The 25,481-nt window shown below is 44.0% G+C and overlaps 1 protein-coding gene across 7 annotated transcripts in view; it reads right to left on the minus strand.

The window, feature by feature from the left end:
* The window catches only part of ST3GAL6 (ST3 beta-galactoside alpha-2,3-sialyltransferase 6), a 51,895-nt gene extending 26,840 nt beyond the window's left edge, over window positions 1-25,055 (minus strand). For 2 of the 7 annotated variants that reach the window (XM_042788221.1, XM_042788218.1), the window contains exons 1-2: window positions 25,038-25,055; window positions 16,942-17,096 (exon numbers count right to left, since the gene is read on the minus strand). The gene's annotated coding sequence lies outside the window, so the exon portion shown is untranslated. Of the gene's footprint in view, window positions 1-15,866; window positions 15,964-16,107; window positions 16,162-16,941; window positions 17,168-17,188; window positions 17,201-17,475; window positions 17,821-25,037 lie in introns of those variants that run through there. The other 5 variants (XM_033005302.2, XM_033005303.2, XM_033005301.2 and 2 more) reach the window with 5 other exon arrangements.
* Window positions 25,056-25,481: the final 426 nt, after the last annotated feature.

The raw sequence follows: 25,481 nt of genomic DNA on the forward strand, positions 1-25,481 counted from the left end.
GATTGGATATCAGGAAAAATTTCTTCACCAAGAGTTGCCAAGCACTGGAACAAGCTGCTCAGGGAAGTGGTTGAGTCACCAGCCCTTGAGGCATTTAAAAGACATGTAGGTGTGGCGATTAGGGGCATGGTTTAGTAGTGGACTTGGCAATGCTAGGTTAACAGTTGGACTCTATTTTAAAGGTGTTTTCCAACCTAAACGATTCCGTGATTTACGTGAAAAAGATATGTGCTCTTTTGGGTTTTCCTCCTTTCATTGTCAGTATTTTTACCCCCTCCTGCTTTGCAAGTGTTTCCAACAACATCCCACTAAAGTGGAAATCAACTGTTTACTTTTTACTCCCTAATTCAATCAATGCAAGTTTCAGTTAAACATAATGAACCAAAGTTGCTAAATTAACAAATGATTAAATTGTTGATTTTGCTGACTTCAATGGAAAAAGAGAACCTTACCCACAAGTCAGCTACAAAGCTACAAAACAGTGAAAAGACAAGGCAGAGCTGCCCATAAAGGGTCTTTTCAAAACAAAAATATTATTCATAACAGTATTATTCACAGAGAAAAAAAAATGTTCTGTTTATAAAGTGTTTACAAATATATTTGTACGGCCTACAAAAAAATAATTAAAACAAGAGAATAAATCAACATAGTTCTTTAAACAGAATCGTAATGAATCTGAAACAACTTTCCGTATCTTATGTAGGACATTCAGCCTGGCACACACATGAGAATGTAGCATCATTAAGAGTGTACCTAAAACATCTCTTAGGAACCTAAAATGGTCTTTAATTATACAAGTGTCTTCTCACCATCCCATCCCCCAGTGCCTGGCTTCATTCAGTGCTTTGAAGAGAAAGTTCTGTAGTCGACAGACTTCTCAGTGAAGACTTTGTTAACCTGGTTTAGTAAACAGAACCATTGCCTTGTTTACAGAAGAAATTATTCTGGGTGCATTTTTAATGGTGACAGCATTTTCCAGCTCTCCTTATTTTAAAAAATAGCTGAGTGCTATAGAAAGTTAATCAAAGGAAAACAGACTCCTACAATGCAAATATTGCACTAGAAAATTCCCATAGTCAGAGATGCAAGAGAAAAGGCAACTGAGAAGACACAGTTCAGATGTAAAATGACAGTCCCATTCCAGCTTATTTATCACAACACAAGACCCAGCATCTTGACTTAAGCCCACCAACCCAAGTGACAAAGGTCACAGCACCCTTAGGTCAAGGTCAGTCAGGGTTAAGCAAAACAAGCAGGACAAAGCTAGAACTCAACTAGTTCAATTCCCTCCTCTTTCTAAAAAGCTTAGTGATCCACACAGGGGAAGGGGTGAGTAACCCAGCATGACAATGCCCAACGTTCACAGTGTTAGCTGGTCACTCTTCTGAAAGTAATCAAGCAATGGGATGTATAAGTGTTGTAAAAAGATTGATGGGCATTTTTTAATAGGAATCTAAGCTGACTTCCACTGTTCAACTTCCCACCCCTGCCAACCCAGAGCTACGATTTCAGAATTAGACAAGACAGACTCTGTTACGGTATTAAGAGATCTCAGAGATCAGCCTGCATCTCCTGTGGACAGATGGGTCCACCCTAGCTCCCACCAACCCACCAGAGATGCATTTGGGTATATGACAAATTAGCTATACAATCCCAGAGGCTAATTTTTATTTCCCTTGGTGGAATCAGGGAACCAACATCCTTGTCAGGGCTGCATCTTTACTTACAATTAGTCTTTATTCTGCTGCTTCAGTAAGTGGGGTCTCTGATATGAGCCACTATCTCATAGCCTCTGTTTATCTTTCAACTTACATATGCAGTTCATGCAGCCATGCCACAGAATAAAATAATCACACAGGAAACTACAGTTGGTGGACTGGGCAATCACACAACCACATTATAATTGTGGTTTTTGTAACGCTTGTAAGCCTTCCTTTTGCTTTCTTGCTTAAAATTAGGTTAATAATACAATGCAGGAAGCATTTCCATCAATCCTACGGATTTTGTAAGGCACCTTTGACTGTTACTAAAGTAAATTATTAATATTTACCTAAAAAGTGGTTACTACTAAATTGAGTACTACTCATCTTAAAACAATCTTAGCTCTATACCTAGTCTTGTGACAGCTGTAACTTCTTGTTGCTGCAAATAATTGACAGCATGAAAATTTCAGCTCGCTCAGACCTCAGATTCCTAGTAGTTGTGGGGGTGAGGAAGGGATGTGAGCTTGTAAATGTGCTTTGAGTGGACCTTAAAATTTAAAGGGACAGTGAAGAAAGCACATAAAAACCTACTCAAAAGTCTAAAAAGAAACATTAAGATTTTTAATATGTAGTCTGTATTTTGTTGGCTTGCTTGTGATCACCACTCCTACAGCACTGTTTCCTCTTGGTCAGGATGTAGTGCATGTCTGGTGGAACTACACAGCAAGAGGACAACCAAGAAGGGAGTTTTCTCATGTCATCATTTGTCTCAAGCTAAGCTGCCAAAACATGAGCACATTATGGCACATATCTAACAGATTTGACGTAGAAGAAGTAGCATGTATGCTATTCATCATTAACTCTTACAATTATTGCTCTAAGTACGTGCATAGTTCATTAATTCTTCCCATCTTCAGGAAGGAAGGGTGGTAGCAGACAATACAATATCACTGCAGCAGAGTCTTAAAGTAGTGAAGTGGCCAAGTCAGTCTAGTGCCTCCCCTTGCACACTCAATTTTTTTCACAATTTCCATTACTCTTTTTGATTTTAGCCTATTAAAAAACAGAAGTCCTCAGAAATAATAAGTTTAAATAAGGAGGGTGAATATTTTGGATTATCCTAGCAAAGCAGCCCTCAATTAAAACCACATTTCTAACTCTGACAACAGTGACTTGGTTTTGAAGTGGTAAGTTTAACAGCATCTCAACTGGAAAAGATTCTTGCTAACATGCCCCACCCCACAGAAAATCAAAGCAGTTATTCCTGTTCCTGAGGCCTGAACAAACCATGACACCAAAAAAATAAGGTTTTATTGTATCAAAACGTCATTGGAGACTTCCACCACACGTACGATCTTTACCAACAGTTAAAGATTTTCCCTGCACTGGAAGATAAGATGTTTTCAGGTTTTTTGCCCTAATATCTTTCATCGATGACGGATAAGCAGTACAGGAAGAGTTTGCTGACTATGAAAACTAGAGCCTTCTTCCCCTCAAGAGCATACCAAACTAACCATTTACTTCCACAGCAACCTGATAACTGTAAAAAAGACAGTCTTCCTCCAGAGACAGCTTCTCTTTAAGGAAGGTTTCCAATGCTTCCCCTAAATTTCCCCTTTCTCCAACTGCTGCAGGAGACCTGAAAAGAAAGAGCAAGATAACCTTTTCCCCAACTACTCAACAACAAGCAATGATACCCAGTAGATTTTACTAGACCACAGTAGTTAGTGATGCTTAGATTTAGTCAACGCTTGTTCTTCATCAACCGCTACAAGCAGAAATGTAGCCTCTGCTGACAATCTACTCGAGAGATGTAGACTACAGCTGTGTCCACCTTCAACCTTTTTCATGGCTGCACACTAATTCAGGACAGGCTGCAAAAGTTAACGGATGGGTTTAAGGCCTAAGTGCTTGCCTCCCTCACTTTCATCATCCTCTTAATCATGAAACCTATTCTGTACCACAAGAGAAAGCAATACATTTACCATTTAGCAGACAACGCATGATTATTTCATTCCATTTTTGTCTTTCAAGTATAGACACCAACATTTTGCTCCTCACCAGAACATGCTCACCAGCTGGGTCAAACAAGGAAGGAAAGCAATTTGATCAGTATTTGTCATTGACAATAGCCATTTCAGTTTGTTTCTGTCCAAAACTTTCAAGATCTCAGCATCACTTCCCCGCCTGTGACTCTCCAGTCCTACTTATAAATTCAGAAACTCTCCCCATGCAGGCATATCCTTTGGCTAAAAGGTATTGATAAAGAATCCAAGTCCTGTTAAATCTATGGTAATTTCACACCCTGCAATCCTAATTTACCCAGACAGGACAGCTGGTGGAAGAGCAAGGTTAGCTCCCTTCCAGAAGGCTGCAGGCAGGCCCAGGAACAAGCAGAGTTTCATCTCTGTCTTGTGCATAACAGGCAGCACAGCACCTGCACCCCTCCAAACCTCCAGCCCCGCGATCTCACCTCACTTCTATTGCCACCTTTAAATGAAAGGAATCCGGGCTGGTGGCTTGCTCTAGCCAAACCTAAGCCCTTCAACATTTCAGGCAAGATCTGAGAAACACAAGTTTATGGCCTTCCAGGAAGGCACACCATCAATAGGGGAAATTTGGCAAAAGCTGCGAAAGGCCTGCAGGTCCCAACTTACTTTCACAGTCTTACCACCACACTCAGACTCTCTTGTTTTTACCTCCTTTTTATCCAGTGCAGTACCATCTGTTCAGTGGTGTAACTTTTTTTGCCCCTCTTCCCTCCCTCTGCTTGAGCACCCAAGAGCTTTTACACATGCCCCACAGTGGGGTCAGGAACAGAAAATATGAAAAGGCCAGAAAAAGAGGTTGCGTGCACTCATCGAACTGTTTCTTGGATAGCAAGATGACACATGTACAAGCCTCGGTCAAGTTACTACAAGCTTTTTAAAGCTTACTGAAACAGTCCCCCCTTTTGGCTGCAAAAAAAATGCTGGGATCCTGTTCTCAGAGGTAGTGCAGTGACATGCGTTGTTTCAGAGAGATACCACTTTTGGGCCTACCAATGCAAAATTCAGTGTCATTTATACTGACACCAAATACTAGCTCCACGGATGAAAAACAGGAGTACAAAGCATCAGCCAGGGCATCCTGCTAGAAAATCCAGATGAGCAAAACACAATGGAGCACAAGCATTACGTATCACTGAAATGGCCCTCAAATACGAGCAGTATTCTGTGCAACTGTCTGATGCTGAGTTAATTAGCTCTCTGAGAAGCAAAACATGTTACCTCCAGCTTGGGGCTATCACAGGGTTGCTATGCCACCCTTGAGATCCAAGCTAATATTTTGGCTCAGCTTATCACAGTGCAATATGGATTCCTGGCACCAGCTCAAGGTGACAGCATGCTCCATTGCATGGTGTAGACACATGATTAAGACTGCAAGTGTAAAAAAAGATAGCTGGTTTGATATTTCTCAGCTGGTGAATGTTGTTTTTAATTATTTTTCCCCTCCAAGATAGAAAACAATATTCCCTAATATTCCAAAATGGCTTGAGGTTCATTCCAACACTGGACATACTTTTTGTACTGCAGTTAAACGCTGCTAAACTGAGTTTAAAAGTCAGCCCTGGGTAGATCCAAATCCAACTGTGGCTTTGAGGGCAAAGCAGAACAATAATAATAATAATTGGATTTCCGTCTAACTGGTGCTTTCTAATTATCACAGATTTCCAGAAACCTTGCCAATAATTACGATCAAGAATAAGATCAAGCCCACAGCCTCAGCTTCCTGCCTGCTTTTGTGCCTTGAGATGAGGACTAAAAGTGGCCAATTTATGCAAAGGTGCACAGAGGTTGGGAACAGCCATTTCCTTATGCTCTCCCTGTCCTGTCCCTCCACAGGCCTCCCCCACAACACACTTCACTTTTTTTTCCTTTCTTCCTCCAGTGCACTTGAATACAGACCAGCAGTTACTGCCATGCCCAGCAGCCACAGAGATGCAGTGCAGTACAAAAACAACAACTTTGGGTTCAATCAAAAGCTAACCTGCACACACAAAGTCCAAAGCAGGTATGAGCTGAGCACATACAGCTTTGCTTCCTCAACTCCCAAAGCTCTAATCAAAGCAAACAACAAATCCAGCTCTAACTACACCTTTTTTAAAAAAAAAAAAAAAAATTAGAAATCACAAATTCAGTAACACAGCCTTAGCTAGAAGATTTCTTCCAGCCCTATTGTACTCCCCCAGATTAACCTTTAAAGCTTTACCAAGCCTAAGGTAGGCTGCTAGTTATACGTTACACATCATAGGTGTCAGCATAATACATGATAGACCAAAATACACAGAGAACAGGTGTTATAAATCCATGCAGCTCCTCCTGCATACTGCAGTGACAATGCTGTTCCTTCTCCGCCTATGCTTCCCCTCTCCTTTCAGCTCTTCTTCCAGAAAGACTGGAATATAAACAAGACGCACAACATGTTCTGGGGATTAGAGTTCAAGTAATTTTCTCCTCACACCTTGACTTGCATAACGAAAAAGTTAATGTCAACTTGAGTTGTTGGTCCTGAAAGAACAAAGCATCATGGTTTTGAGTTGTTTTGCTGCTTCGTTTCCTTTTAAAAAACAAAGACAATAGACATACTACACAGTGCTTGAGAAAACAGAAAATGATTAATAAAAAGATATATATCCTCCTACAACATCAGTTACTCATTCACACCCACTGTTCTCTGTCCATGAGTGCCTACAGAGTCAGCGACTTGAGGTCAAACAAACAATCCTTCTTAGGTTTCCCAGAGAGAAAACTTGAAAAAAAGTGGAAGGAGAAAAGACTGGAAATAGCCAAATTAGTAAGGTTTCAAAACAGTTCAGTTACAAACCGTATCAACTCACCAGTTTTTTTCTCCCCAGAAACCATGACCAATATAAATAAATAAAGGTCCAGCCAGATAAAATTGTCTGTATTACACATGCATATTCACTACAGCATTAAGTTCACCTTAAAACAATGCACACTTTGTCTTCTAATAAAGCCTAGGATATCTAAAACATCCAGCTCTGGCTGCTTTGGAGCTAGTGATTTAACCTCAGCTTTCACAAAAATGGCTGGGAATTATGAAACTGAATCTATCTGTCAGTTTGGGGAAGATAAAGAGTAATCTCAACCCTAGGCTAAAATAAATCACAAAAAACCCCACCAAAACACTGACAAGCAAAAATAGGGCTCTCAAAGGCAGAGTGAATAATGCTTGGTTTGGGTTTCTTTTAATTAAGGAAAAAAAAAAAAACAAAACAAAAAAACAAAAAAGATGAGAGCTAATTTACTTGCTTTACTACCAGCACCTGGAGAATGAAATGCTCCACGTCTACAGCAACATTAAGTACCAAATAAATGAGACTAATTTCTCGCTGAGACATAACAGTATAAATCCTGAATTGTACTGGTGTCAAAATCTGTTCCTAAAGAGACACAGGTACTTTTTGTATGACTAGTTTTCAAAGTAGCATTTGCAAGCCCCAGTCATAATTAAGTCCAAATATGCAGGCTGCCATCATCTGATGCCACAGCTCTTTTTACTAGAATTTTTAGTCCCTGTATTTTAAAAAGCAACAAGTTACATTATGCAGGTTTGTGTGGATTAAGAGGCCCAGCAAATAGGTGTGAACATGCTCCTACCAGCATACAAAACAGAACAGTTTAAATTTTAATTTAAATAACATGCAAAGCATGTCTGTAGCCAGAGCCCCAACCATTACATCCACAAGCCCCAAACATTACATTCACCGATTTTTGCCTCCATTGCTAAAAACAAAACAAAAAACCCCACGCTGAAAACCACCAAAAAAACCCTAACCCCCCCAGCTGACTGAGACGAAATTTACCCCAACAGCAGATTCTGCAAGTCAATCTGCTGCATTGGAGAGTTCTGGCATTCGCAGGAATGCAGCAAAACAAGTCAGTGAAAAGTGTAAAGCTAAATTAATTCAGGGAGGGAGGAAAATGGAGATAAGTGCTAGCACTTACCCCAAGTACTACTAAGTCTTGGAAGTTTCCCAGGGCAGCAATCCTGCCACTTCATGAGCTACAGGACATGAACAGTTTGAGCAGCTTTTCTGATAACAATAATATCTTACATTTCCAGTGCTCTCAATTCAGCATTGCAGTGAATACATTCACATTGCCCTTGGATCTTGAAAATCATAATATACACCTTAACTGCTAACTACTATAAGAAAGCTAAACCCAAACTGACAGTGCCAAACCAGGAAGGCTCAAATATTGTAAATATTAAGGCTACTTTCAAATGCCTTCTTTATATGTAGCTTTGTCTTGTTAGCACTAAAGCTCAAAAAATATTATTTACAACAACAACCAAAAAGAAAAGGTAAGAAAAGCTGTAATGATCAACTTCATAACTATGAGAATGCTTTGTGGACGTGAAGTGGTTTTGAGCTAACTGTTGTACAGGTTGCAGCAGAGCCTGTATTAGGTCCCCTAAAGGCTTTTAGCGCTTAGTTTCATTTCTTAAATGTGAACACATGAAAAACTACAATATCTACGAGATATTGTATGTTGTACGAGAGCTACGAGAAACATAGCATAGTTGAAAAATGTAGTCCTGAAAAACATTTAAAGCAGCATGTGAAGTCCTAACTGACATCTTTTCTGCATGAGAAAGATTGCCAACATGTCTACATGTGTTTAGGGAAAAAAAAAAAAAAAAAATTGTAAGGTAATGAACTTTCCAAGGGTAACAAAGATGTAGGTGTATTTGACTTCAGCATTCAGAGTATCATTCATTGTGTGTTTCCTTAGACAAAGCTGAAATCAAGTTCACAATAAAAACCCAGGACAAAGTAGCAGGCTAAAAGACAAAACCAGAACTGGAATTCTTCACAGAGCAACTGTTGCTGTAAGGGAACTCAGCTCCTTATAGAAAAGTTTGCACAAGTTCATTTAGATATTTCTGCATATACAGAGCTATAAAATGACACTACAACAGCCCATATTGCAGTGCTAACTTTTAGTGGGTATTCATCCTATAGTGGAGTTCATAGCCTTGAATTCTGCACCTTAGTTTCCTTACCTATACATGAGGAAAGCTAATTATCTCTGATGGTAATCTCCAGTTGCCATCTGTCTGGCAGGAAAGCTGCCTAAATTAGTCGGTAGGGAATGCTGGGAAAGCTTATATGCTTTCTCAGTGCTACACAGAGACGCCCATTTAGGACTTTTAGACCTCAATCCTCACTGGAGGTTAAACACAACCAGTTTCCTCCTCTAAACTGAAAACTGATGTATCACTGTTCTGGGGAGTTTTCTTTGTTTTCGCGCATTTCACCCCACTCACACACGTGAAAAATCCTCTTCCAGGGTCTCACTGCCCTCCTTGCTGGGGTTGCCCTGGGGTGGCTAAAACGCGTGGGAGCCCACCCGAGACCCCGGGGGGTGTGGGCAGCCTCCCCGGCGCAGCCCTGGGGGCGCGCAGGACCTTTTGCTGCCCCGCGGCAGCTCCCTCCTCCACCAGCTCGTTACTTTCTGAGCCAAGTCCAGTTTGCTGTAGGTGAAAGAGTGTCCGTTTCCAGTCCTTAAACGCTACGGCAAAATGAAAAGGAGTTTCTTCAGGACTGTAGCATGTTTAAACAGATGAGCTGTCCTCTCCCACCTGATCTTTGCTGAGATCGGATTTGCCAGGGCTGTACCCGAGTTATCGCCTCTGAAGATGAGAGAGTAGCAAGTAAGCCCTGGGAAAACACAGGGCTCACCTTCCCCTGAGCCACAGCAGGGCGATGGACTTCTTTTGTGACACAGATCTGCTCTTCCATAACCAAACTGGCCCACGCTGCAGCAGGGATAAAACACCAAGTCCAGTAGTTGCTTCAGCATAAAACTGGAAGTCCTCTCGAGCAAGACACACCGTGAGCAGGACCTGGACCTGCTGTGTTGCCTATTGACATCTTTCCCTTGCTACCCTGACCACACCAAATCCGGCTCAGCTTCCAGCATCACCACGTCCTATCAGATTGCTGTTCATGCCACAGTCAACGCAGAACTCCATTGGAGCGTGAAATGCAGTACAGTAAAAGGCTTTTTGTTCTGTTACATTGCGCGTGTTCTTAGCATGAAATTAGATTTATGCAACCATACCCTGTATGCATGCGTGCATGTCCTTTCTTTCCTGCCCTATAGAACTTTTGAACCCCTTTGGCAAATTTCAGTCAAATTTGACAGGAGATTAGGAACTTAATGCATTTGAGACCTCCACAAGTTTCGTGAAAACAAACAGGCAGCTCGGTAGAACAAAGAAACCCTGTAAGATCATCCTTCATTAAAGGTCGGAACATTTACATGCAGAAAGACATCAGAGACCTGGTTTCATTATATCTTCTTGTCACACGATTGTGTGGCACAGATACTATAAGATCCTCCTGACATTAAAAAAAAAAGCGCTAAAATTTTGAAAAGCCTTGCACAAACATATAAGCGTCCAAACTTCCCAAAACAGTTGCCTGAAGTTAAACATTTTAAATATCCTTTTCAGTCACTTAACAGTGTTAGCTGGCTTCAGCCACCCAGCTTTGAAAAAAGTCACTGATACCAGCTAGTATTTATTATAGGAAATAGTCTCTGTGAAATCTGAAGAATGAGATGCGTATTCTATTTCACTTCACCATTCTTTCCAAAAAGCTCTGAACAACAATCCTGATTTAGATTAGAAATCTTTAAACTAATACAAAACCTAAAGTTTGATGCTAAGCCAACTGATGTCCCAAGCTGAAAACAAATTATGGTGTGCCATTAGCACAGAAGAAAGAAGGAATAAAAATAGCTATTCCATTCAAATTGCTCCAATGAAAATGAAGTAACAGTATTTCCCTCAGATGTTTTGCAAGGAAAGGCAATCTTGAGAAACTGTACAAATGGTATTTACGCTGACCAGCGTTTTAGCCATGTGGCTACTTAAAACCCTGTTTACACACCTGGCCTGTCCTCCATTGCACAAGGTGAGCAACACAAGCACAAGAAACACTCTGCTATGTCAGACCAATGTCCATCCAGCCCACCAGTCTGTCCCCAGCAGTGTCAGAGGGAGATGCTATTTAGGGACAGCACATCATGGGCATTTTGTGGTTCATTCCCCTTGCCCACACATTCCCCTTGCAGCACCTACAATTGTTTAGTACAGGAGCAGGAGGGTAACATCCCTGCCTACTCCTTTCAGCATCCTTTTACGGACTTGCCAATGTCTACACTTCGAAGCAGGGCAGAAAAAAAGGACAGGAAACCCGCCAAAGAAGACTGCAGTGGCACTGCTACATCAGAGTTGGGCACATCACTACTGACAGTCCCAAGGCCCTCGACTTTTTGAGAATGGGGAATTAAAACTGCCATGTGTGGTTATAAAATTGGAGGGGGGAGGACAGGCATTTGTAGCCTTCCAAATTCTCAGCTGAGGCAAGTAACAGTCACCCTGTCTCATTAAATATTGCAAAACATTTGGGCAAGCAGAGCTAGCTGTAGTTTTCCCTTAACTGTTTCCAGCAAAAAACAGGCTTTTCCCAGCTAGCCAAATGAGAAGGCAGTAACTTGTCTACACAAGGGGCATGATGAAGACTAGCCACCACACGCTAGCAAGCCTTGTACACATTCACCAATACGGACAAATCCTAACTTGCTCTGGCGCTTCATCAAGTGGATTTAATATTATGGCTCCATTTAATCTTGTGCAAATGCTATGTTCAAACAAACCCCACAGGGTATCTCCCGTCTACACCACTAGCCCTCCTCCTGGTCTCAATCCCACACATTGACTTCAGACTACCTGAAGCACTGTCAAGATCATGGTGAGAAATGTTTCCAGGGTGCTCAGATGTGACACTGGTGGAGCACATCTGGCAGGTTCAAGAACTTCAAAGAAACGGAAGTACCTATTTTGACTGCCAAAAGATGAATAAGGTCGTGCTTTCATTCAGCAACAGCTTTTAAGCAGCAAGCACCTTCCTCTCTCCTCACTGCTAGGAAGAAAAGCTGCAAGTTCCTTCCCTGCACTGTCCCTTGTGTTATGCTATGGTGCTTGTATCCTCCTTTCCCTAAACAGATTATTTCCCCCACACACGTCATCATCTAGCCAAAAAACCATCAGCACAACACACCTGCAAAAATTAGCTGCCCAGGAGAGACCTATGTAAACCAATGATTACACTGGAAAAAAAAAAAAAAGCAATGGCAAAAAAACAACTTCAATTCCTTTCTTACCCAGGGTAAGGGAGTCCTCCTCCCCCATCCCACATGAGATATTATTTGTATTTTACACACACAAATTTTCCATTGACTCTTAAACGTCCATTACAAATGCATATTTCCTCAGCCTACTTCTGCTAAGACTCCAGGTAAGCTGATGACCCTCACACTGTTCTCATTTCACTGCTGGCCACAGGACTCTGAGCAGCAGCAGTGAAGTAAAGCAGCAGCCAGCTACCTCTGTGCTGCAAAAGTGTCACTCTGCAGATCCAGTCTAACAAAGAGGTTTTCTGAGCTCTGCAGCAGCTGATCCTTATTTTAGCATTTCTAACCTGTACCCACAAGGGCTAGAAACTGTTCTTTTAAAAGTTGAACAGTCTGTGGAAATCTAAGACTGCTAGCCACCCACCTCAGAAATAGATGCGGGCCAGAAGAACGCAATATTCCTGCTAGGAGAACGGACTGTAAATCAAGAAATGTTAAGAAGAGCTTCAGTGATTAAGTCTGAACTTCATTCCTGTCTGCTCTTAAAACCAGTTCCTTGATGACTCCATTCCTGCCCTCCTAACAGGAGGGAGCATCAGCTTTGTGGCTCCTCAAGTTTTCCAGCCTTCCCTTCCCAGCCAGGGTAAAGGGGGGCTATTCAAGTTTTTTCCTTGCTCCTCCGGGCTCCCCACAGATGTGCTTTACTCCTGATGCCAGGCCTGGGAGCAGAGGCAATGCTGAACAGTTACAAGCAAACTTTGGGTGTTACCCAGGGCATGCTTCAAAATTGCTTGCTCTGTTGCTGTGCTGTAAAGGGTCTTCCTCTTGAGATACCGTGGCTTCACTTTTGCCTTTGACCGAAGAATGACCATCTTTGAGCACTGAAAAGCCACCTCACCTGAACAAAATGAACTTACAAAGGATGTGATATTTTCAGACGACAGGTACAGAACATAGCAAGAAGCACAGCAGCGAAGTATTTTATCACATTCTGCACTTGCATTTGTTCAATGCATTTTTCAAAAGGTAGTGATACCGCAACACAAGCTTCATAGCACACACTAGCTAATGCTGCCCATCACTTTTCAACGTTTCTGTACAAATAGAAGCTACTGATATCAGTGATTAATACACTGAGCCGTAAAGTGAGAGCAAAATCATTTCCACACACTACTGACAGGTGACTTGTAAAGGAAACAACAGCTTGCACATCACATTTTCCTCACCACCTCAAGAAAAACTGAAAAGTTTTAGGTTCTTCTGCTGTATCAGAAGAATAAAAGGATTTAACACTTCAATAAGTTCACACACCAAGTAATTAAATAAATAAATGGAAAAAGGTTTATTTTCATTTCTCTTGAAGACTATGAATAGGTACAGAAGTAGTCATATGTAACATTGCAAAACTGGAAGTAGAAAGTGGATTAATGGGGAAGTTCAGGGGGTTTTTATTCTGCTACAAAGCTCTTGGTTCTTTGAGTAAATAGATGGTAGAAAATAGAGACTCCAAAAAATAAAAAACCCTGTACCGTCAGGTACCCCATAAGTTAACTTCCTGATATTATTTACTAGCTTCTCTATAAGGCTAGAAAAATTGATAAACAAACTATCCAGGTAAGTGACAAATGAGTTGTCATAAGTTTGATAAATCAAACTCCTCTTAAGTGCCCAGTGCACATTTCAACCAATTTAGCTAAAACAGTGAGAGCATCTGTCAGGAAAGGTATCTGTTAAAAGAGATATTACAAGTAATCTTAAGCCTGTTCCTAAAACACACCTAACTAGGGAGCCACATCAGAGTACCTCACATCACACAAACAGTATGACCAACCTTTCACGCTTATAAGTAAAATAACCTTAATGTTACGGTACAAAGACAGACAAACCAAGAACCTGTGCTACAGTTCAACCTATACCGTGGAGGAAAAAAATGAAAACCTTTCCCCACAAGCCCCTTTGAGTCAATGTTGTAGACTGCCTCATGGAGACTCTTGGTGGTCTTACAAGTTATATCTTCAAATGACCCATCTGACTGCATCCTCTTCCAGATCAAAATACTTGAACAAACCCACAGCAGCATATGAAGCAATACACAAGAAGCAGAAAAGCACAAATCAAACAAAACAGGTTTATGAGAACTTTCACATTTACTGAAAGGCACTAATCGTGGTGTGCCCAGAAACTAACAATGAAAACCAGACAAGGATAGAAGTGTTAATGACACAAAGAAGCTATCATAAGAAAGACTAGTCCCACCCCCTGCTGCCTTCTATCCAAAAAATGATCACACAAGGAAGAAAGCAATCCTCTAAAACTGTCTCTGCTTGTAAGCTTTCAAAGCTCTGAGGTGGTAGTGAAGGAGAAGCACCTCAAGGCCTTGCCACTATGAATGAGGCCCATCACCACCGCGGCTGATGTATCTCCCTCAGTGAGGCAACTCCCCTGCCTAATTGCTAAAGCCATTATTTAGCAGCACACACAGTACTTATCAAAATAACTTCTCGCCAATCACCCTGTCTAGCCAAATTGCCATAACCAACCTATTCCCCTGCTTCTTTAGACTTCGGACTCAGGCCCTTGCCTGCCAGCTTTCAGGTACTGCTGTCCTGCCTACACACTCTGCTGCGGCTGCTCCCATGGGCATTTCCCCAACAGGCAACTGCTTCTACATCGAAGCTTTCCTCCTGGTTTTGAACAGGGGGGTATTTGGCCACTGAGAGTCCCATGAGTTTTGAGGGGATGATTCATACATCCCACAAGCAGGAGAGGTCCCCTACAGCCAAGATGACCCTCAGGAGGACCATGGGACTTACCCACCTTTAATACTGCTGCTTCAATAAAGAGCTGTAATCTTAAGAGTAACTTAATTGACTCTGTTTCAGTTCAGCAGAGAAACAGACATGCTAAAGCAGCAGGTACTGCATCAAGCTGGGAAGACAGATCCGTAGATATATTCCATGTAGGTGGGAAGAAAGAAGAGGATGTGGCTGGTGCAATTTTACATATAGAAGGAAAGTTATTTTAGTTTCAGAAATATCACTTCCGTGACCTTAATCAGATAGGAATATTTTCTACTCAGAAACGGATAGGTAGGAAGCCTTGCTCCATACACATTTCCTTTTCCTTTAAAAGCCCTCCCTAGACTTAGTTTTTTAAGTTTAGGAGTGACCAGTCTAGTACCATGGCATTCTCCACAGTAGAAGTTACATAGTTTAACGTATAACATTTTTACACAGTTCAGCTGCAACAGAATTGACAGGTTAAAACAAGTAATCTCATCCCATTGCAAAGCTGATCCCTTCTAAATAGTTTTGTAACCACGCTGTATGTGAGAATAGCTCAGCATAAAGTGGGTGAAGAAGAGAGAGACAAAGACTGAAGAAACCTGGGCAGAACGTTTCAGTTGGGTAACAGAAGCGCAACGGACATAAATCCCAATAGATCAGCTGTTCATCTCACTGGAAATTTTAATTTGAGAAAGGACGGCAGGACTGCTCCCACAGCTTGCAATCACTAAAATAGAAACGCCACCCCCGCTGGTAAATAACAATCCAAAGACTTTTCAAAAACGCAGAGAACATAAAACTTCCAGGGTTTGTTTCTTCCCTAAACTACGAGTAATGGATTTGCGTAGCTTAAGGCAGAGCCTACCCACAGAGCCATTGTTCCTTCCCCTAGGCCTTCGGCATTCCCCAGGGGCAGTCCCTCCCCTTCGGTACCCCCGCGAACAGGCAACCCTTTACCGGAGCCCGCCCGACCGGCAGCCATGGCAACACGGTGGGATCACCAGACCCCGAGCAGCTCCGCAGAAGCCACGAGTCTCCCCTCAATTTTTGCTTAGGGACCGCCGCCAGGCTCCCCCCCGCTGAAGCCCGCTTTCCCTCCCGCCTTGCCTTGCCCTGCCCCGGCCGGCACCCCCCTCACCGCCCCTTATCCCACCGCGACTCACCGCCCGCGGGGGGGGCCCCCAAAGCGGCTGCGGGGCTGAGGCCGGCTCCGCGGCTCCGTCTGCCGCCCCGGCCCAGCGGCGGGGCTGCTCCGGGAGGCCGGGGAGAGGCGAGCGGCTCCCCCCGCCCCGCGGCCGGCAGGGGCCGCCGGGGGAACGGGGACGGCCCCTTCCCTTCCTTTCCCGTCCCCACCTCTCCCCCCCCCGCCCGGCCCGGAGCCCCCCCCCCCCCCGGGCCGCCTACCTGGCTTCCCTCCGCGCTCCCCGGCGGCGGCCGGTGAGAGGCCCCGTTCCCCGCGGCTGCTCCCGCCGCCCGTGGGGGAGCGGCCCCCCCCGGGGGGGCCCTTCTCCGGCCCCGGGCAGCCCCTCAGCCCGGCCTGCCCCCCGGCGCCGGCGGTCCCCGGCACCGGCCGCCTGCCTGCGGCATCAAGCGCATCCCAGTGCAGCCGGCGAGCCGGGCGGCGGCAGCTCCGCTTCTGTCAGCCTCATCCCCACCGGCAACCGGGTCCCTGCCACGCCGCGACGTTAGGGGTTTTTAGTTTGGGTTTTGGGTTTGTTTTTTTTTTTTTTTTTTGCCAGGAAGTTCCCAGGAACCTCTGGGAAAGGTCTGGGACATCTCAACTCACCGGCCCTCAAGCCGATTAAAATGGTATTCGCTTCAAAGGAGGCTTGTAGAGGCAAGCGTCATCCCTCTGGAAATTCAATTAATTCCTTGAATGTTTTCACCGAGGAACACGCTGATGTATCGGAGTAGCCAGCGCTGCCTTTGAATATGTGGCAATTTACATTGAGCAGCAATGCTGCTGGCAGCTGCTGCCATCCGTACTTAGCTGAAGCAGCTTTTAAAATTGGAAGCATGCATAGACTCGACATGAGGCTAGCTGGAAGCTTTCCCGTCTGAAATAACGCAAGAGCGTGGCAAGAAGATGTCTCATGGCAGAAACGCCAGGAAACTCGGGAACTAGCCCCTTCGTCCTACCCAGCCCTGTGGGTTCAGGAACCATCCAGGCGATCCTCTCAGCCTATGCCACAGCTTACGGAGCTACCTACAACTTAAAAAGCGAGGTTGTTCACTTACCACTTATCAGTAGGACAGGTATTTAAACCACCCGAGACGAGAGGACAGAACTTTGTCGCTTCTTAGCGGGGCGCCCAGGCTGCTGTTGGCAGCGTCTCGATAGCTTCGGCTGGTGTTTACGATAACGAGGAGGGCTTGTTTCAGCTGAGCCCTATCTGCAAGAGAAAACATAAGAGGAAGCACGTTGTGTGTTTACAGAAAAATGTTATTTGGCTCGAGCCTGCTGAAATTCCTCCTCGATTTATACCGAAGCCTTCCAGGGGGAGGAGAGACTCACGTCAAGAAAGCTAAAGCCCTGCTCCCTCTTCCCCCCCCCCCCCCCCCCCCAGCAATGAGTGTATCTTCTCGGACTGACTTTCAGCTGGAGCCGCAGTCACTCTTCCTCTTCTTCTTCCTCTTCTTCTTCCCCCTCCTTCCTTCCTTCCCCCCCCCCCCCCGGGGGCCGAAGCCTTCCCGCTCCGCGCCCGCCCCGACAGCCCGGAGGGGGAGTGGGGGGAGCCCCCCCCCCCCCCCCCCCCCCCCCGCTGCACTAACCTTTCCCGCCCCGCCGCCTCAGCCCCCAGGAATTAACAGCTAATTAACAAACTGTCCCCGGGCGGGGCGGGAAGCCAAGCAAACCGAAAGCCGCAGCGGTTATTTCGAATGCAGGATTCTCCCTTCCCGAGAACCTCGCCTCGCTCCTGCCGGCCCCAGGGAAAGCCCCGGGGGGAGGCACTACCCCCCCGAAGGGCCGCTGCTAGGGGGCAGAATGAAGCCCCACCTTGTATGACGAACGCGGGAGAGAGTCTAGGGGACTTCTGAAAAATCTTCTCTCCGCACTACATCACCCAACCGCTCGGGACTGGGCGTTGCTATTTGAAAAGAAAGCTAATAAATAATTCTGCCGGTGATAAAGGGGATGCAAAAATAATCAGTGTGTCTGCAGTAGTGTGCTGCATCAGTGTTGTATTTTGGCCAGAGCAATGTATCATGCTAGAAGAAATCTGAGGGCCTGTTAATAATTTAATTGTTCTCTCCTGTTTCAAACATTATGATCCTGACCACTTCTCATCTGAAAGTTTTCTATATGGTGCTTCAGGGAGCTTGCCGTATCTTTTCAGCATTGTATCGAACAAGATGCTTCCTTTATTGGAAGAGGTTTTGGTGGCTAGGGGTTTTGGTGGCTATCCCTGGGAATGACCAGAGGTGGAGTCTGTTCACAGAAGCAGATTTATACAGCCTATGTACATGTAATAAGAATAAACAAAGTTTCCCTGATTTTAGTCTGTTATTTTTAAGGGACCATCCCACTCTGTAGTCTGCTGTGATGGCTTTCTGTTCTGGGCTGGGAACCAAAGTTCAGTCCTCTGTAATTTGTCTTGCCTTGAGCTGAAAATACCTTTGTACTTTTGCCCCTTCTCCCACGAGGTTACTCAGGTCTTCGCCCTTCACATCCTGGCCTTTACAAAACCAAGTTGCTTCAAAGTATATAGCTAAATTATCTGCTTTTAAAAATTAGTTTATTGAACTCTATCTTTTTCTTATTAGCTCTTATCTCTTTTGCCCTTACCCTTCAATTCACCTAAGTATTATAGGCACAAATCCAAAAAAAAAAAAAAAAAGTATCATTAAGGTTGCACAATGAAGGAGCCTGAAGTTAGGAAATACCAGAAGATGGGTTATGTGACTTTACCTCAGTCCCCTTGCTCATACATTTCATGACAGTCTTAAATTACATAGTCCGGTATTATTTTGATCTGACCTTGCTGTATTGTGCAAGGCCTTGCCTTTATTTAGGATACAGGATGGATTTACTCTCTGGATGTGACAGATTTTTGCAGAACAAAATGCTGGGATTATTTACCACAGAGGAGCATAGGAAACCTTGAGGAAATGGATGCTATTCCTGCCTCTGTTCCAGACAGGATGTGTGTGCTGCAGCTGCATCTTTTGTGCATGAGTTCACGGGCATGAGCTAATTTCACACTAGCTCACCTGGGTATTGGTAACAGTCTAACATGGATCTTTGGGCAGGCTGAAAGATAGAGCAGTAAAGAACATGAGCGTGCTGTTAGCAGGACTGAGCCAGTGGCTCAGAGACGACAGCTCGAGTCACCGATGGATCTCTGAAGCTAGTCAGACATGCAGCGTTCCTATGGTGATACCATGTGATGACTTAGAAGTCATTTGATTTTACAGCTGGCTGTAAGTTATGCGCTTGTCAATTTTATGGGAGTCTTGCACAAGGCATTTAACTCTAGGAAGAGCTAAGCGTTCACGTTTGCAGCCGAAGACCACAGGAGATGTAGTGCTGTGAACAGAGGACCTGTTGCTCACAGTTTTACTCCCTTGCATTAAAGGCAGTGTGTATAAGAAATACAAAGAATTGTATCTAAGGTACCTGAATACATCCTTCTCTGGAATAAACTGCAAAATCTAAAATTCTAACTACACTGGTCATACAATGTAATAATCTAATTGGTAATAATGTAATTTCACTTCAGTTTCTTCTGGCAACTGTAACTGTCCAAGACCAGCAACAGCATGAAAGCTGGTGGTTTTTGTCATCTAAATATGTCGAACTAAATTCAAGGATTCAAATGGCAATTGGAACAATTAATGTAGTCCAAGAAAATTTTAGCTCCTAGGTGTTTTCAAAATGATCTGCACAAGCAAGAAGTTAATAACTAATCTGCAACACTGATGAAAGTACAGGGAATCACTTCTCTGAGATATAGTCTATTGCACACAAATGGTATCAGCCATGATTTGACAACAATGAGAAACCTTCAAAATGCTTTGGAAAAGGATGACTAGCAGGAAGCCAAATGAATGCTCCTGCAAGCAAAAACAATGCATGTGACCAAAAAGTCAACAGATTTTTTTTTTCTATGTCAGTTCAAGATCAACTCTCCTGAGACACAAACCTCTCCCCAAACCAAACATAAAAGCCACAGAAACCTTTAAATGCAAAGCAATAACTAAAATAAAACTAAATGAAATGGAGTCTTATTTAAGTTCCAGGGAAAAACTATGTACCTCCTGAGTCACAACTAAGCTAAGAAACTATTGCAGCCAGACTCTACTCCATCTTGTAAAAACGGAGAAAAACAAAGATAAAAATTACAGGAAATGGAAGGAAAAAACTGTTGAGCATGGGAAAAGCAAAACTGAAGAACACGGAATAAAGAGAATGGAAAGATGCAGCATCATGAAAGTGACTTCCTTCCTGGCAATCCAGTAAGCAAGATGACTAATCGGGCTCTGTGTATGCAATGCACCATGCAGTCTATCATACACCTCTGGTCTTAGAATTAAAATTCAACAGAACTGTCCCCCTTTATTAGTTACTTTAAGAGATGAATGCATTCATAGAAATACAGACCATCACAGCATCCCTCCTCCAACCATTTTCTAGCTTTACTACCTACCATCATGGTCTGATCCTACTCCTCTTTATGTCACACCATGAGACTAGCCCTGAGTCTCATAAATGCCCAGATCTCTGCTACTCAGCTCCAAAACCTGTCTCAGCACAGCTCTATTTGTGGTTTTTCTCAGTCCCCTTGCCCCATATGCTACGGGACTGCTCTCCACTGCACTAACCACTCAAGCTGTAGTAAGCACCCGTCCTCATGTGGCTTGTTTAGTCACCAGTTTGTGGATTCATGATTTTTCTTCCAGAGACTCTTTGCCAGGAGATAACTTGCCAAAGCCTGTCCCAGGAACTTTTAAAAAAGCTGGTTAGTTGCTATAGGACATCTCATCAGAACCCACAGCATTTGTCATGAGTTCACAGCATGCAACCCCCCACCTAGTTCGATGTCACTTTTTTAAGACCTGGTCAACTAAAGAACTACATTAGGCTGTGACTGCTCTCATGGTCCCTAGGGTCTGTCTGCCTTTTCTAGGAAGTGCAGAGTGCTTTCTCGTGCCCTGGGCTGTGCAGTGCTCCTGTACTTCATCTGGCAGACATGGCACAAGCAAAGCATGTGAGAACGTCAAGAAACATCATGAAGGTAATTCAGGTAGCTTGAGACAGCCTCTCTGCCCGCCAATCCAATGCAATCTGAAGTGGTGAGCACCTTAGGAAGCCCTATTTGCCAACCAAAGTGTAGCCCTCGGTGCATGCATCTATACATAAAAGTATCTGCAAACCTATCAAGAAATACATTATCCAACAGGCACTAAACATCCTTGTGCTTCACTAGACATGTGCAGCGGAAGAAATATGTCAAAATACACCAACCTGAAGAACATTGCAAGCAAAACAGCAGGAAGGAGAAGGGGAAAGAGTTTGCAAAATTATGGAAAACGTGTCCTGAGCTGCTAGTGGTTTTCACCAGGTCAAGAGCAACATTAAACTGCAGATTCCTCCCCTCCACTCGTTGCCTTGGTTCTGTTAAACTACATTGTCATGTGGAACTCAAGAGAAGTTTCTCACTTGTCCCCCCCACCCTTACAAGGGATGCCAGTACACTGGCATGACTCCACCTCTACATGTGTCCAAGAGTATCCCAAACTGAAGCTTCACAGCACTGGAAGCAACCCCTCCCTCAGGGAAAGAGGACAAGACCTGATGCCTCCTCCCCTGGCAGAAGACAAACTTCTCAAGATCCAGTTCTCCAACCCATCTGACAGGGACGTGGCAACCCCAGCCCTGCAGCTCGTGGGCACACACTGGACTGCTGTTCACAGAGGATGCCGGCTGTGGCATCTGGCACAAGGGAAGACTGGCAGAAGGAGAGAGGTGAGGTGCTGCATAGGAGGGAGTAACCAGCCGGGGGTTGGCAGGGCGGTGGGAGATCCTCAGCTGCAGTCTGCTGCTAGGTCACAGCCCGGGTGCCAAAATCACATGGGCTCTAAGCTCGGGGAAAACAAGAAGTCCTTGAACCTGTGGCTCTGGGTCCCTACCCACTCTGCCTCATGTGCTCGGATGACTGACAGAAGCTGCTTTTAGAAGATGAAATACCTGTCCTCTTATAATAGCTCTGTCATACCTACAGTACCATGCCAGGACTCAATGCTCCTCGTCTCCTTTCCAAGGAGAGGCCAGCATGTGAGATGCCTTTGCCATTTTAAGCACAGCTTAACGCCCAGTTTCTTCCTCTGTGCATTTTATGAAAAAAATGTTTATGGAAAAATCCCCGGTTTTCCCACTGGCTCCCCATTGCACGGTTTATCATTCTGGCCTCCAGACCCCCAGGTTTCTGTCCTGTGTCCTGCTGGCTTCACCTGTACAGCTGAGTCATTATTACAAGCACTAAGGCAGCTGCTGCAGCTCTCAGATATACAACCTTTCAGCTTCAAACTTTTGGCCCACTACTTTGGCCAGTGTTAAGTGTCCTGGATTCCTTTACCAGTTTGCAGCAGCCAAAGATCTGGGGACAGGTGCACAGTTTTTCTTCCAGGTACTCTTCAGACTGGGTCTGTGCTTGAAAATATGATGTAGCAAGACAGGACACAAAACAGGGCTATGAAAGTGATACAAATAGCTATGATTAGACTCCAAGAAGGGGGGTGAGAAGGCTAGGTGAGCCACTGTAAATCAGGAATGGTATGACAGAAGCTGCCGGAGGCCTTGTCATGAGTGAACAGCAGGCTAATACCAAAGAGACAGACACGGGCTAAGAAGGAAAAGAGTGCTTCACGTTTCTTACATTTAAGAGTTCAAGCTGCATTCAAAATGTTGGATGTAGGTACAACAGCTGGGAAAATTTTAAATTACTTTCTCCCCATGACTGACTTATCTGCCTACAACTTCTGCCAGGTAATGACCTTTGCTATGGGCCAAACAGTCACTTGCAACAGGTCGGAAGAATCCAGTAGGTACCCACACGAAACGGGGCTTGGTGGCATGGGGGAGGGAATTCTTCCTTCATGGCACTCTAGGCTGAACAGAGCAGCCCTACAGCAGAAGAGGCTGGCTTGGTCCCCATAATTCAGGAGAGCAATAGCTCATGGAGCAGACTTTTCTTTTTTACTGCTCTGCTCCTGTTCCAAATGGGATCCAGACCTGACCCATGTGAATATGATCAGTAGGCCAATATCCAAGACATTTGCAGTCTTAGTACAATACTCCTTCTATTTCAGTGTTTAGCCATTTCATCCGGACAAGTGGAAAACATCAAGTGATCCTTGCAATTTATTTAAAAACAAGCAACATGTCATTTAATTCATCATTCAAATCATCATAAAATTCCCCATGGTATGTGAACAGGAAGCTTCACTTCCAGAAGCCCTGACCACCTGCTCACAGCCTTTGTTTTTTTGGGGGGTGGTTGGTTTTGATTTGGACACATCATTGAAACCTGTCCTTTCTTGTCTGCAGCTAAAATATAATGGTGCAAGAAGAGCTCTGTCACTGAAATGTTATTATAGAAACACTACTGGGAATTGTGCCATGGTCAACTTTAACTTTCCAGGTACTATTTGGGAAACAAATGCTTCTAATAATAAACTTGGGCCCAGCTAGCCATGTGTATGATAGCTGTCAGATTTCTTCTCAGTACTCACTGAGACAAAAAAAGACAACTCCAAATTAGTAAGTAATGAAGACAAAAAAAAAAGCTGGTCATAGAAAGCAGCATTGGGCTGAGTACTCAGCAACTATTTCCATTTATATTGAGTATAATAACAAAACAGAAGCAGGATGGTAATTAAATTTTTCAACTTCAGAAGGGCAAGCTGTCAAATTAAGGAAACTCCTTAGTGAATTTACCTGGACTGAAGAGCTGAGAGTCTTGAATGTGGGAGGAGACTGGACTATATCACAATATATCTAGATCAAAGGTATAAAAACTATCCCATGTATATATTCCAAGTAAGAGAAAAATCTACTTGGGAAGCACTTTAGGCCTGAATAAGTGAAAAGAAACACTACAGAAGGGTTGTTAGGAGTCACAAATAGCAAACAATCCTGGTCAGAAAAGATAGCTATGGTGTAGAGACAGAGACGCATAGGATTAAGGCCAGATTTGTCAGAAGTCAAATGAGCTAGGACATGAAAAAGATGATTGAAGTAAACAACAAATAAATCTTTGCTATTCACAGAAAAGGAGAACATACCTTAGGTAAGATAATATTTCTCTACTAGAGGTAGGGAAGCACTGATGCAGGCATACAAAACTCCGGTGTTGCCCCCAGAACACAGTATATGATTTGGGCTCTCACACTTGAGAAGAAAACAGTTCTGGAGAAGATGCAGAGAAGGGTTACACAGAGAATGGACAACCTGTCTTGCGAGAGCAGCTAAGCAATGCCTGCATGAGAACAAAGGGGTAGAAACTGGCTGTGAATTTAATTAATTCCTTGCTATAGCAGAAACCTGGAGACTTGCTAATACCCTTGTTCTGCTTCTGTCCCTCTGTCTGTGGCACATCACTCTTTAGCTCTTTGGCCTTTTCCTAAAAGCCTCAAGTTTGTTGTAAAGCATTAGGAAGGACACTTGGAACAACATAAATTGGTGGGGTATGAAGGAAATGTTTTATGGACATTTTTGAAAGAGAAACTTGCCATGCAAAGTTGCATGGCCATGCCTTAGACCTTCCAAGTGCCTGAGTACTACAGTTCTTCTGGTGCAAAATCTTTCCTGCTCTTCACATCCATTCCCATAAGGAACTCCGTTCTATTAACATCAACCTCAGGTCTGGCAGCCACTGCCTTTGGTCTTGCTTGAGAAATCATCCTCTCTTTCTTGGGAACCCTCTATACAACTTTTTTTGGGGAATTCTCTCTCCTAATAGGCACAGGCATACCTCTAGCCTTTCCCCACTTTGTGGAATAAAGCCTATTTAAGCCTGCCAGCCAGGAATCAGAGCCTAGCGCTCATTTCCTTTCTTGCACCTATAAAAACCAAAACAGCTACACTTCTGGGTACTTAACATGTCCACATGCTTGTTACATGTAGTTGCCTATGGTAGTGGGAGGACTGTATTGGATGACACCAGTGGTCTTTTCGGTTTTGTCAGCATTCATTAACGGTGAGACCGGAAATTACAGGAAATCATAAGGATAATCATAAGTGAAGTTTGGGTGATCCCCCTTGTAGCATAAGGCAGGACATGAAGCCCCACTCATTTTCTGTGGATTGGCATAAACAAGTCTGAAGAAGGTACCTGCACTCTTGGCTGATGGGACTCAGTATGCCTCTCCTCCTGTCTTTGCCTCCATGGTATTTTTGTCCATGCTCTGGATCTGTGTTATAAGCAGAATGATGGTGATCCACTTGAAATTAATGAAAACAGAACTTTTACAGCAGTTCAGTATACAATAAAAAGGCGACACCCTCAATCCAGACTCTCGGTGGTGCGTTGCCAAATTGCGCTGTACAAATAGTTCAAACGAGCCTTTAGCTCAGCAGAGGAGTCTTCCCTGTTCAGTCAACTCTCCCCGGGTAAAGGCTAAAAGCTCCGGCAGCAGCTTTTCGGCAGCGCAGACAGTCCCTTCCCCCTGCGCTGACCTTGGCACAGTCTGCAACTGCACTCTACCAGCTATACACTACTGCAGGCAACCTTGTTAGGATCAAGTTAACTTCGGTCCTTAACTAAACGCGGGCTCTT

The sequence above is a fragment of the Tyto alba genome, unplaced genomic scaffold, assembly GCF_018691265.1.
Source record: "Tyto alba isolate M040663 unplaced genomic scaffold, T.alba_DEE_v4.0 Super-Scaffold_14, whole genome shotgun sequence".
Taxonomy (NCBI): domain Eukaryota; kingdom Metazoa; phylum Chordata; class Aves; order Strigiformes; family Tytonidae; genus Tyto; species Tyto alba.